The sequence below is a fragment of the Marmota monax genome, unplaced genomic scaffold (genome assembly GCF_021218885.2).
Source record: "Marmota monax isolate L192 unplaced genomic scaffold, Marmota_monax_Labrador192_F-V1.1 WCK01_AAM20220418_F8-fsc00029, whole genome shotgun sequence".
Classification (NCBI taxonomy): domain Eukaryota; kingdom Metazoa; phylum Chordata; class Mammalia; order Rodentia; family Sciuridae; genus Marmota; species Marmota monax.
Window position 1 is genome coordinate 808,817 of NW_026693024.1, and position 12,762 is coordinate 821,578.

The 12,762-nt window shown below is 39.8% G+C and overlaps 1 protein-coding gene across 7 annotated transcripts in view; it reads right to left on the reverse strand.

Moving 5' to 3' along the window:
* Window positions 1–8,357, reverse strand: part of Exoc2 (exocyst complex component 2) — a 252,744-nt gene extending 244,387 nt beyond the window's left edge. For 5 of the 7 annotated variants that reach the window (XM_058582340.1, XM_046453455.2, XM_046453459.2 and 2 more), the window contains exon 1: window positions 8,203–8,357. The gene's annotated coding sequence lies outside the window, so the exon portion shown is untranslated. Of the gene's footprint in view, window position 1; window positions 96–1,826; window positions 1,955–8,202 lie in introns of all 7 variants that reach the window. The other 2 variants (XM_058582342.1, XM_058582341.1) reach the window with 2 other exon arrangements.
* Window positions 8,358–12,762: the final 4,405 nt, after the last annotated feature.

The following is a 12,762-nucleotide window of genomic DNA, read 5'->3' on the forward strand; positions in this document are numbered from 1 at the left end:
CCTAAATAACTGAATTTTCTTCATAGATTTATCTTATTTTCAATCCATCCACTTCTTCATTTAACCAAGCCCACGAAGATGAACTGAAAATGTTTCTGCAATAGAAGCCATAAAATTTTATGATTTTCCCATGTTGCATTGACATAATCTTAATTTTCCAAAGTATTTACTGGTAGAATTAAAGACAGTAAATTGTTCTTTCTTTACAAAACTTCAAACAAATTAATTAGTGGCAATAATATTAAGAAAAAAATCAGAAAATGAAACCACAAGCAACAAAGAGTTTTAGAACCATAAAAGCAATATTTTTTACTATTTAGTATAGAAGAGTTCTGATGATTTATGTAACAGAGGTGAAATCTGAAAAAAAGAAGAAGCAAGGCTCAGCTACAGGGAAAATATAAGTTCTGATTCACTTAAGAATTGGAGAGGGGCTGGGGATGTGGCTCAAGCGGTAGTGCGCTTGCCTGGCATGCGTGCGGGCCCGGGTTCGATCCTCAGCACCACATACAAAACAAAGATGTTGTGTCCGCCCATAACTAAAAGATAAATATTAAAATTCTCTCTCTCTCTCTCTCCCTCCCTCCCTCCCTCCCTCTTAAAAAAAAAAAAAAAAGAAAAGAAAAAAGAATTGGAGAAACTTCAATAAGTAGGCCAAAAAAAGTCTCTCATCATGTTAAAGCCCTTAATAGATTAGGCCATACAAATGGGAACATTTCCCCTAAAAGACACTCAAAAAACCCTTCAAGTCCACCTACTCTACCCTATCCCCCAACATGCTATTCATACTAGCAATATCAGCATCACCAGGGAACAAACCAGAAATGTGAGTTGAATCTCAGACCCTAGCTCCACTCTAACTCTCTGTGTTCACAACCATGTTTAAAAAGCACTAAGTAGCATTACCCTTCCCAAAGCCATTTTGGTAGCAGCCAATCCCAGAAAGATCTGGTTATAGAGCTGCCTATTGACTTTCAACACAAAATTAGACTCAGCTAGGCTCTCAGGACACCCATGACAAAACAGAATTATAGAACTCATGTCGTCCTTGAGGCACACCCAGTCTCCTGTAGAATAGATTTGTCACCACTAGGCTGAGCTAGACTCAAAGGAATCTCCCAGAAATATTGAGAAAAGGGTTCAAAGGAATGCTTTTCCTTTCTTTAGTACTCTGTAAACTCAAGACTCCACTCTTCCTGAGTAGGGTCAAGTTACATCAGCATTACCACAAATTTTACAGGGTGAGGCAAGTTTCAGAATCAAGGTCATGAACCTCTGTGGTCCAGTTTTCTAAATTAATCCTTTTTCTTCCTGCTCCAATGCAAAAGTCATGGTTAACAAAACCAATCATGAATGAACCTGGAAGAATCCAGGGGGTCCAAACAGTATTTCATAAAAGATCCTCCTAAGAAGACTCATGATCTCAGAAGGGATGTTTACAGAAAAAGGGTGAACTAACAAGAAATAATGCATCCTGCTTTCCTGGCCCTCTTTAGACCTCTTTTCCTTCTTTATGTCTACAAACAAAAAATAATTGAAAGCACAGGTGTTTATATTTTAATCCCTTGGGAGAAATCTAGTAATTTAAATGATATATTAAATGGAACTTAATAAGTATGTCTATTTTATCTATTATAGCCATTGTAATAATTAATGTATTTATTTATAGATGAGGAAAAAAATCTGACCTCCTCCAACAATGTTTAGAGGTACAGATTAAGGGAAAGAGAATGTGCTTTAGGTGACCAAGAAGGAACATTGGAGACAAGATAAAATATAGGATAAGCCTGGGCTTTTCAGATGGCAGAATAGAGGGGGTCGCTTACCTAGCTGCTCCATGGCATGAAATCGAGAAACCCTGATCCTTCGCAAGTGAAGTACTGGAAACCTTCAGGGACACTATAAGTCTACTGCCTCAGATTAATACTGTTAGATGGGTAGACACACAAACAACCTGAAAAAGCAAGGGAACAAATTACTCCAAACAAACCAAGATACTCCAATAACAGAATCCATCAACACCAAAGCAGAAGAAATGTCAGAGAAGGAGCTCAGAATGTACATAGTTAAACTGATCTGTGAAGTAAAGGATGAGAAAATGCAGGAAGGGAAAGATCCCTTCAATAAAGAGGCAGAGATTCTGACCAAAAAAAAAAAAAGTAGAAATCCTCAAAACGAAGAAAACAATAAACCAAGTTAAAAATTGAAGAGAAAGCAGTACCGGAACAAAATATAAAATCAAATATAAGAGGCTTACAGGACAAAATTAGAACAGACTCACACCAAGACACATTATACTGAAAATGCCTAGCATACAGCAATTTTAAAGGCTACGAAAGAAAAGTATCAGATTATACTTAGGGGAAAAACAATTCGTATCTCAGCTGATTTCTCAACCTAAACCCTCCAAGATAGGAGACCCTAGAACAAAATACCACGCTCTGAAAGAAAATGGATGCCAACCAAGAATTTTATGTCCACCAAAATTAAGCTTCAGATTTAAAGGTGAAATAAAAACTTTCCATGATAAGGCTGATAAAAATGAGCCCTCAGTGCCCCCAGAAAATTAAATACTGGCTTAGTCAGCTATTCTCATAAAAAAAGTATGGATTCCATCCTAATCAGAAGAGTTGCTTAGGTCCTCTGCCTCAGCAGTTAAGCCTCTTCCTAGAGAGCAATAACCTTCATTACATTGCATAGCCAAAAGCTGAGGTCTAAAGATGGCTGTCCTCTAATGCCATGACACTGATGATGACATATCAAAAATGAAATAGGCCAGTTGAAATCTATCCCCCTCCACACGTACACTCCCCCCCCCAAAAAAAAAAAAAAAAAAAAAAAAAAAAATCCCAAACACACACTACTTTTAGAAGAAGGAATGAAGGATAGTTTCAAATAAAAGCATAGCATTAAATTTATTCAAAATATATACATATTGCCAATTGAACCCAATTCCTGACATTCCCCTTTTATTAGATCTATATAAACAAAACATTAATTCCTGATATTTTAGAAAAATGTGCTTTTTCAGGGGAAAAAAAAATCCAGCTTGGTTCTCCCCTACCCCAAAAAGATAAATCACCTGGACAAGACTGGAGAGACATTACCAAATAAAATTCATTTCTACCTTTGCTTAGTTCATTGAGAAGATTTAGTATATACACCGAGAATAGTCACCCTGAACTTCAAAAGTTGACAGTGTTAGACTCCTATATACCTCAGAAAAATAGAGATACAAATAAAAATTAGATCTATGGGAAGTAAATATCCTCAAATTTGTTCAGTCATAACAAATACTTATTAAGCACTTGCTATGACCCAGGCACTACACTGGGGAACCAATAGGAACAAAATTTTATAACCAGGAGGTCATCAATAACCTTTAGCAGAGTCATGGGTACAAAACCAGACAGCAGTGGGCTAGGTAAGAAGTAGCTATTTCAAAAAATTTGACTGGGAAGGGAAGAATTAAATTTTAACAGAGGAATGTGAAACCAAGAGAGAATTCTACTTTTTTTATTGTAGTTGTTTTTCTGGTTTCCTTTATTGTTGCTATCTCTAAGCCTGTGTAAAAGCCAAATGGAAGGGGCCTTTAGCAAGACTGAAGAGCTAACTGAAGTCCTCACAAAGGCAAGAGCAGAAAATATCCAGAGTCCAGGTATAGGGATCGTCGTCTAAAAGTAAATACAATTTCTTTCCCTGTAACTGAAGAAGGGATGTTTTTGACAGAAAGACCATGGGATTCTACTCTGACAGCTCCATTATTATTTTTGAAACAGGTGGCAAGAACATGTGCTAAGAGAGTAGATGATGTAAATGGATAAGAGGTTTGAAAAGTGTAAAAAAAAATCCTAAAATTAAATTCTATGGAGATTGGAAAAAGGTGCTGATAAGAACAACTCTAGAAAGATTCCTTGATGCCCACTTGAGACTGGGGACCAAGGATTTATAGGGACACAAATCTAGATACAATGATTTGCCCAACTGGTTCTAACAACCAAGACCCAAACATAACAGAAGATAAAGAGCTGAGATCATGCAGGGCTGAGAACTTGCCAGACTATTGCTATATACAAGGACAATGAAACAACTGAGCATGTGGGCAATGAAAGTGACTGAAGATCACGGAACCTCCTAAAGAGGTAAAGTACAACAGAGATGGGAACATGAAAGATAAAAAGATAACACTATAAGCAAAGAGTGGGAGGTTTGGGCTTTGGATTTCTGAAGGGGACCAATTTCAAGGCTGGTACATTTCAGTGCTGCCCCGCCCCAGCCCCCAGCACCATGTTCGGTCAATAGCCATACCTACCCGCACATCACTAGCTCTCAGTGGGCTCTACTTTCTCCTTCTGTCCCTTCCAATTGTTGGTTTCTCTTTGAGCTTCACTTCTTTTCCTAACCCTTCCCACACCTCTGTGAGTAGTCTCTTTATTAAAGCCTCCTCATTTAAACATTCTGGCATTAATTCTGTTTCCTGCTGAGATCTTCATTTACACAGACGTAAATCACGTTACATAGGGCTTTCAATAAAGATTATAATCTTGGCTTTTTGTCTTATTTTACTTTTCAGGAAAATTATAATATAATTAAAGTTAAATTACACACCCTCCAAAATTACAGAATTTTAAAACCAGAAAAAGCCTTTAAAAATTCAACCATGCCAGGTGCGATGGCACATGCCTATAATCCCAGCAGCTCAGGAGGCTGAGACAGGAGGATCATGAATTCAAACCTAGTCTCAGCAACTTAATAAGGCCCTACGCACTCAGCAAGGTCCTGTTTCTAAATAAAATATAAAAAGAGATGGGGATGTGGCTCAGTGGTTAAACACCTCTGGGTTTAATCCCCCATACCAAAAAAAAAAAAAAGAAAGAAAAAATTCATCCATGCTTACAGCCATACAGCCATGCCAAAGCGAGTACTTCTAGCAGTAGAAAATGGAGAGTCCTTCAACACTGTGCACTTATACCTGAGTGATTACTATATGCCAGGCACCATTGTAGGCACTCTCTTGATCCAGCCTGGATAGCTGACATTCTCATAAATGAAAATCCAGGCTTCCCAAATCCAGATATCCAGTGTCCTTTTCATTATTAGCACCAAAATTTACTATGAGTGGAAAATATTTAAAAGGAATTGCTAAATCCAAAAGCAAAAATAAAGCAAACTGAATGATCCACTCCATTCTTAAATATTACCATCAATATTAAAGAATGTTCAAGAAGCTTTTGAGCTTGCCTAAGGTAATTTTCAAGACAAAACCATTGCCTAACAAATCAGTTCCAAACACTTCTGCCTTCACCTTCAAGGCATTCCATAACCCAAAATCCACTCACTCAGCAGCCTCTGGGCCTCTGCTCCTGGTGTAGAACCCAGATATTCACACACCCTGCCCCATCATGGTCTTAGCTCCTCAAAGCTTTCCCAGATCCTTCCCTCCTCTGAGCTCCTGCTGCACTTACACGCAGTTTAGTTCTGTATTGTTATTGAGAAGACAAAAATGCCCATTCTAAATCCAGGCTAATATTTTTATTTACAATGTGTATATCATGCATATGCTGAGACTGGGAGGGACAAAAATAACTGAAACTAATCCCTATCCATCAAGAGTTTAGTCCATCAATAGTTATAGCCCCTAACACAATACAGGAATAAGACAAGTGCTTAGTGGTTATAGGATTAACTGAGTTGGAAATTTTCAAAGCAGAAAGGATTCTTCAAGAGAGAAGATCTATGAGCTAGGGTTGTAGCTCAGTGGCACAGCGCTTGCCTGGCACATGTGAAGCACTGGGTTCAATCCTCAGCACCTCATAAAAATAAATTAATAAAATGAAGATATTTTAAAATTTTTTTTAAATCTAGTTTTATATAGTCTCTGAATACACACACACACACACACACACACACACACACAAAGGAATCCAAGGCCCAAAGACACTAAGGAACTCAGCTAGTGCCAACCAGGCCAGTTGTAGCCCAAGATCTAGTGATGGCTGCTTTAACTCCTAAACCAAACTACCTTTGACTCTGTAATTTTCAAACTGAGATCCTCGAATGCCTATGGGTGTGTACACAGCTTCAAGATTCATAATTTCTCTACAATTCATTCATATTTGTATATTTGCTTCAATAATTATTCTTTTAACATAAACCTACTCTAAAGCATTTCAGGAGCAGGCCAGGGGGTCCAAGAACACATTTCCCAGGGTCTAAGATCATTCAACATTTTAACGTACTGCTTGGCAGAATGATCAATGTTATTTCCTATTCCAGTCAATTTCAAAATCTCCCCTACTCAATACCAGTCTAAAACTCACCCATTCAATAAACATTTAAGAACAGTGGTTCCAGCAGCTCAGAAGCTGAGGCAGGAGGACTGCAAATTCAAAGTCATCCTCAGCAATTTAGTGAGGCCCAAAGCAAATTTGTGAAACCTGTGTCAAAATAAAAAGGGCTAGGATTGTCACTCAGTGGTTAAGCACCTGGTATCCAAAACAAACAAAAAAACCTACTATGTGACAGGTGACATACTAGTAACCCTGGCCAGATTAATATAAGTAAACTAAAGCCTGGCATGGTGCCAACCTGTACTCCCAACAATCAGGAAGCTGAGGCAGGAGAATCACTTGAGCCCCAGATTCCAGACAAGTGTGAGCAACACAGTGAGACCCTGTCTCAAAAGGAAAAGAGATGTATAAGAAGAACAAGTGAAAAAGTAATCGAGAGAGAACTTTTTAATTAGTACTTCCTATATACCCTGACTGTACTGCTACCTGACACTTAGAAATTGTTCCAAGTCCTTTACTAGAAGACTTCCTGTGTATGAGTATCAATTTCATTTTCTGTTAACAGAAATCTTAAGATTTGCAAATAATGAGCTCCCGAATATTTGTGGAATGAAAAGAAACTGAAGAGGTTAATAATCATCTTTTAGAAAGGTAATAGTTCAAAATGATACCTAATACTAGGAACTAAAATTTTGCCAAAAAATAACTTTCTGAAACTTCCAAGAGTTGTTCCTTGTTATACTGGAGGATCCTCTGCTTCCCTGCATAAAATTAATGCTTCTACTTAAACAGAAAAGAACATGTAGAGCTAGGGTTGTGGCTCAGTGGCAGAGTGCTTGCCTAGCATGTGTGAGACACTGGGTTCAATTCTCAGCACCACATATAATAAAGGCCTATCAACAACTAATAAAATATTTTAAAAAAAGAAAAGAACATGTAAATACTAAGCATACATCATCTTCTCTATCTCAACCCGTGATTCACCAACTTTTCACACACAAATCATCCTTGGGAAGACTTTGGCTTTCAATTCCTTTCTCATTAAAGGAGTCTGTTACACATAGACTAGACCAGCACACACCAACATTTATAAACAAAATATTATTAAGCATTAGGAGATGGATCCACATACTCTCTACTCTAGCTTTTCACTATAGGATACCCAAATGTTTTAATTAAGGTGTGGATGACTTTGCTTTTGAATGTGAACAGACTAACAGTTTCATAAATATATCAAACTTGAACAAAATTTCTCATACATCTTTAGCAAATTAAAAATAACAATTTAAAAACAAATTCTCTCAAGAACAGTTTCTTGGAATTAAAGAAGTGCCTATTTACAAAATCTTGAGATACTAGGTCACACATATCATCAGGCTTCCAGGAGGCTGTGCGTCTCAACAATAGTTATATCACTGGAGAAACTATATATGAACTCAGGCTCGTTGTTTAACCAGAGTCGCCATTTTCCTATCTGTAAAATGGGATAAGCTAATATCACCTACCCAATCCTTGTAAGGATCAAATAGGTGCAAACGCCAAGATAGTTGCAGGCACCTAGTAAGCGTCCTAGAGCCCTAAGTGGATGCATACTTAAGCAAACAGATAAAATGTGCCTCGCGTTCACTTTTCACCAGTAAACTCAGACCTGCCAGTGACAACCACACAGAGGCACAATGGGGCAGGTGGGCCCGAGGCACCCAGGCCGGTAGGGGTCACTGCTGTAGAGCCCAGGCGTCAGGTGGCGCGGAGCCTGGCTGCAGGTGCCCTCCGCGGGTGGGCCGGGGCCGCGCGGCCCCCAGCCCTTCGCAGCCAAGGCTCGGGCCGACGCAGGCCGGCCGCGAATTCCACTCGGCCTCACAGTGCGATCCGCGGTGCGCCCTCCGCCAGGATCTCTTAGGCCCACACATACCTCCCGTCGGTCTGTGGCCGCCGACTGCAGCCTCAAAGACAGGGGTCCGAGCAGTTCTCGCCAGTAGCTCCGGGCCGCTGCCGCCCAACCGCCGGCGCCACACTTCCGCCCGCCGCGAGCGCCGAGCACATCGATCCGCCCAGTAGTCGAGCGCCGAGTCTTCGATAGGCTGATCCTGTCGAGGAGAGGAAGGGCTGGGTTGCTGCAGAAGGTGGACACCGTGAGAGCTGAAAGCTAGTGTGCCTTGCTTTCCAAGGGACCCAGCTGCCGGCTTGCACGCCAACTGGCATTTTGTCTGCACAGGAGCGTGCCTCGCGTAACCTCAAAGAGTGTGCCATGTGTACCTTTCATTTCCTTGCCCCATGGTATTTTCAAAGAGGCCGTGGGATGACAGACCGTTTATGGATCCGCAGTTCATAAGGATGGGCCTGCACCCAGTAATAACACCAGGTCAGGGGGCAGCACAGGGTCGAAAAGCTGCACTGAGTTAAAGCACTGCAAGAGTCAAGGGGTACATAAGGGACTACACCGGATCAGGACAGGTACATTAAGGGACTACATACACCACATTAGGACAATGCACCAGGTCAAAGAACTGCTGCAGGTCCATATGGCCCACCAAGTCAGGAGGATCAACCCCATAGGGTCCCTTGAGAATTCAATGGCTCCTGTTAAAGCCTTAAAAGACAAGATGACATAGAGATATCAAGATACCATGGAAATTACAGAGGTGACTGGAATACGAATATTGAGTGAACACTTGGACCTGGTGCTGTGCAGGCATAAAGCTAGCGCAATCTCTTCCCGCTTTGTTCCCTGGCTAAGGATAATCATGGAGTGGTGAGAGGAAAAGTAGCATTGTTTGGGAGTGACTGCAGCAATCTCGGCAAGAAAGGACAGTGGTCAGCTCTAGGGGATAATGAGTCAGGTAGAGCACAGTGATCAAGCTGGGAATTTGTTGACTGAAGAATTGACATGATTTGCAAGGGCCGTGAGAGAGAAATAACTGGAAGATACTAAACTGTGTACGTGAGGAGTGGTGGTTCCACTAACTAAAACAGGAAAGACTAAGGGAGAAGGGGATGCAGCTGTCATACTCAGACAAAGGCAAGTTAACCAGATCACACACGGCAGAGGTCTGGGTCATTTCATGGAGTAAGCAACCTGAACCTCAGAAATGCTAGTTGCAGATGAGAAGAATCTAGATGGGTAATCAAGGAGAAATAGTAAGAATATCTGGGCCATCAGGACCAACTGCAGCAGTGGACCCTAAGGTCAAACCTGTTAAGGTCTTTTTCACCCCCAATAAAGTGTGATTATATACCACCATGAGAAATCAGAAACAGGACACAGCACACTGGTAGACAGTAGTAGAGAAAAATGAAAAAGTAAACGAGAGAGAACTTTTTAATTAGTACTTCCTATATACCCTGACTGTACAGCTACCTGACACTTAGAAACTGCCCCATCCATATACCCTCAACTGAAGTGACTTTCTGGGAGCACCTGCACCTTTCTTTGTGCCTAAGAGCTTTCTCTCTGGAACAGAGAAGCTGGGAGCACTGGAGGATTCATTCACCCAGAAGCAAGCCTCAACCAACAGCTGCTGGGAGCTGGTGTGTAAACACACCAGCAGGCTCGCTCTGGGTGTGTAGCTTAGAGGCATATAGTCCATTGCATCGCACACTTCCCAAGAAGGCTGTGCTCCAGTTGCCCTCAGTGAAGGAAGCACCTCCTAGCACACCTTGACTAGCTTCCCCACTCCCAGCTTGCTGTCTCCCATGTCACTACCCACATCAAATACTAGCCCTGGAAACCTTATCTCTTGTTCAGCTCCTGACAGAACCAACCAAGATTGCTATTGTCATAAACCAAAAACAACCTATGTTTCCTACTTTTCAAATATCATTGTATGCTGAATTGTACACTTATTCTGGAAATACATCTAGGGATAGAAAGATGATAATATGTACCGACTCCTTGAGTCATAGGATTTAGCATGACTTCATTTTTGTCTCTTTTTTTTGTCAGAGGATGTGTCAAAGTGTTCTTCTAGTATGCAATAACCTGACTGTCTCCAGGATTATTCATTTTAAAGAGCAAGGGGAAGACTCTTTAAGTGTGAATCAGAAACTTGGCAGCAGAGGTCCAAAGAAAATAAAGTGAGAAGTCTCTGGCAGCATTACTCCTCCTGCACAATGAAACCAAATCCTCTGGGTCTCAGTGACATACCATTTCTCAGGTTAGGCAATCCTGCCATTAAGTCAGTATGTATAGGTCTTGAGAATTCACAGATCCTGGATGATGATGATGATGATGATGATGATGATGATGATAATAATAATAATAATAAATTCCTGGGAAAAAAACACTCAAAAAAGGAAAGAGACTCTTTTGTTAATATTAGTGCTGTTTTCTTTCTTTTTTCTTAGGTTTCTGATCCTAATTGTTAAGCCAACCAGCAAACATGAGCACAGTATATGCAGAAGTTGTCAGAAAATATAATCATTAAAACTAAAATTGCAATAGTAGCTGTTGGGGCAATTAACTATGATTGGATAGCTTTGTGTTTTCAATTCTGTGTCAGATTTCATTGGACCTAGAGAGAAAGAATAACTTTGAAGCATGAAATCCCTTTGGAAACAGTCTTAGGAAACACCATGAAAAACACAATGCTCTGCTCTTTAGATACTTTATTTATGTATTCAATTTACATGAAATCAACACCCTAAGTGTTCTGTACTGCATGGCATATCAGTTTGAAATGGACCATAATAAGAATACAACCTAATCCTGTAATTATAACTGCAGTTTGCCATATCTGAATGATCCTTTTTACCAAAAATTGAAACTTGGTGATCTGTTAACCCATAAATTCTATGATCCTTGCTGGCAGATTACTGCCTTATTCATTGTTGTAGATACTACAGAGACTTAACTGTTATGAGATAGACCAGGCTGACCGTCCCATTCATTGAGTGCTGAATTGTACACTTATTCTCTTGGGGATTATCTTGTCCGTGCCAGCCCTACCTTAGTCATATTTGTAAATTGATTATTATCTCTTCATTTGGCTCATCCCACTAAAGTATACATTTAAGGAAAGGGACTTTACATTGTTCACTAATGCCTCACACATAATATGTACTCAATAAATGTGTGTTGAATGAAAAATTAAAATTAAAGTCAGGCTACATTTTGATATTAGCAAACTTAGAGAACAGTCCTCTTTCTAATTGTCTATCTCAAAATATGCTGAATGGCTACTTAAAGGCACAAAAAAGTAAGCAACACTAGATATATAAATCTTGATAATATATAGATGCCTGAGATATTTCACCAGCTTTGTCATTCTTTGTGTTTTAAAATTACAAGGATTATTTGAAATCCTACAAGACAATTACAAACTCTGATTTAGCAATCCCTGGATTGTCCTTTTTAGTTAAGGAAGCTGCTTGTCTGGTTCTGTTTTTACCTTTGTCTTAGCTATTGTGTGCTCCTAGTTTATGTGGACTTAGCCATCTACATTTCTTGTTGGCTTCAGAGCTCTGTATCTGAAGAGTCCTCAACATCAAACAACAAAATACAGCTCTGTGGTTTTTCATGTTTACTTGCAATTTGCATATTTTAATTTAAACAAAAAATGTGAATAAAGCTGGCTCCACGAAGGGGTATGGTGTTACAATAGTGTTACTCCCACCATATGGCCATTGCTGCCACCCAGTGCAATAATGCAGATGTGTTTAACACCTGTGTTTATATCTGGGAGTCTCTGGAAGTAGGTTATATCCATAGGTGGTCCAGAAGGGAAAGAAGAAATTGAGGAAAGACACTCACTGCCAGAGAGATATGAAGCCACATAACCTAGAGAAAAGAAACCAAGTTGGTATCTGAAAATAGTTCATTTGAGCAACCTACAAGGGGATTCTCTTGTCCCTGCCAGCCCTACTTTACATAGATACAAATGATGCAGAAGATACAAAATATCCTAATTCTGTGTTTTTCTGTGAATAGGAATTAAGACCTCTTCATGTTCTAAATGAAGAATTTCTAACTGAACATAAGATATAATCTTATTTTAAATTGTTTTTGTTTTATCTTTTGGAAATCTTCCACTTGAAATTCCTCTATAGCTTGTTCAATGGTAACAAGACCAATTGGCATTTTGTTAGTAATGTCAGCAATAATAGAAAATGACTTCATATTCTCAGTTTATTTCATGGATGTGGTGGCGCCCATAAAGGCAAGCCTAGGGCAGAGTCTGCTGGCTTCCTCTTGGCAGCTCAGTGGCCAAGGCCTATCATCCCATTGGGAGCAGAAGTATCAGCTACAGTTTCACAGTGGCAGGGAACATTGTGTACAAGCTTTGATTGGTGCCAACACTCCTTAAACAAGGCTTTGCATGGTCCTAGAGTGTTACTTTGGTTACTATTTGCCCTCTGTCTTCAGATCTCATTTGTTTTAAATTCTAATATGACACAAATTTTATCTGAGTCCTTTCAAAGGATTTTAAATTACTTGGCGACAGGTCTCTCACCCTTTGTGTTCAGTAGGGTTCCC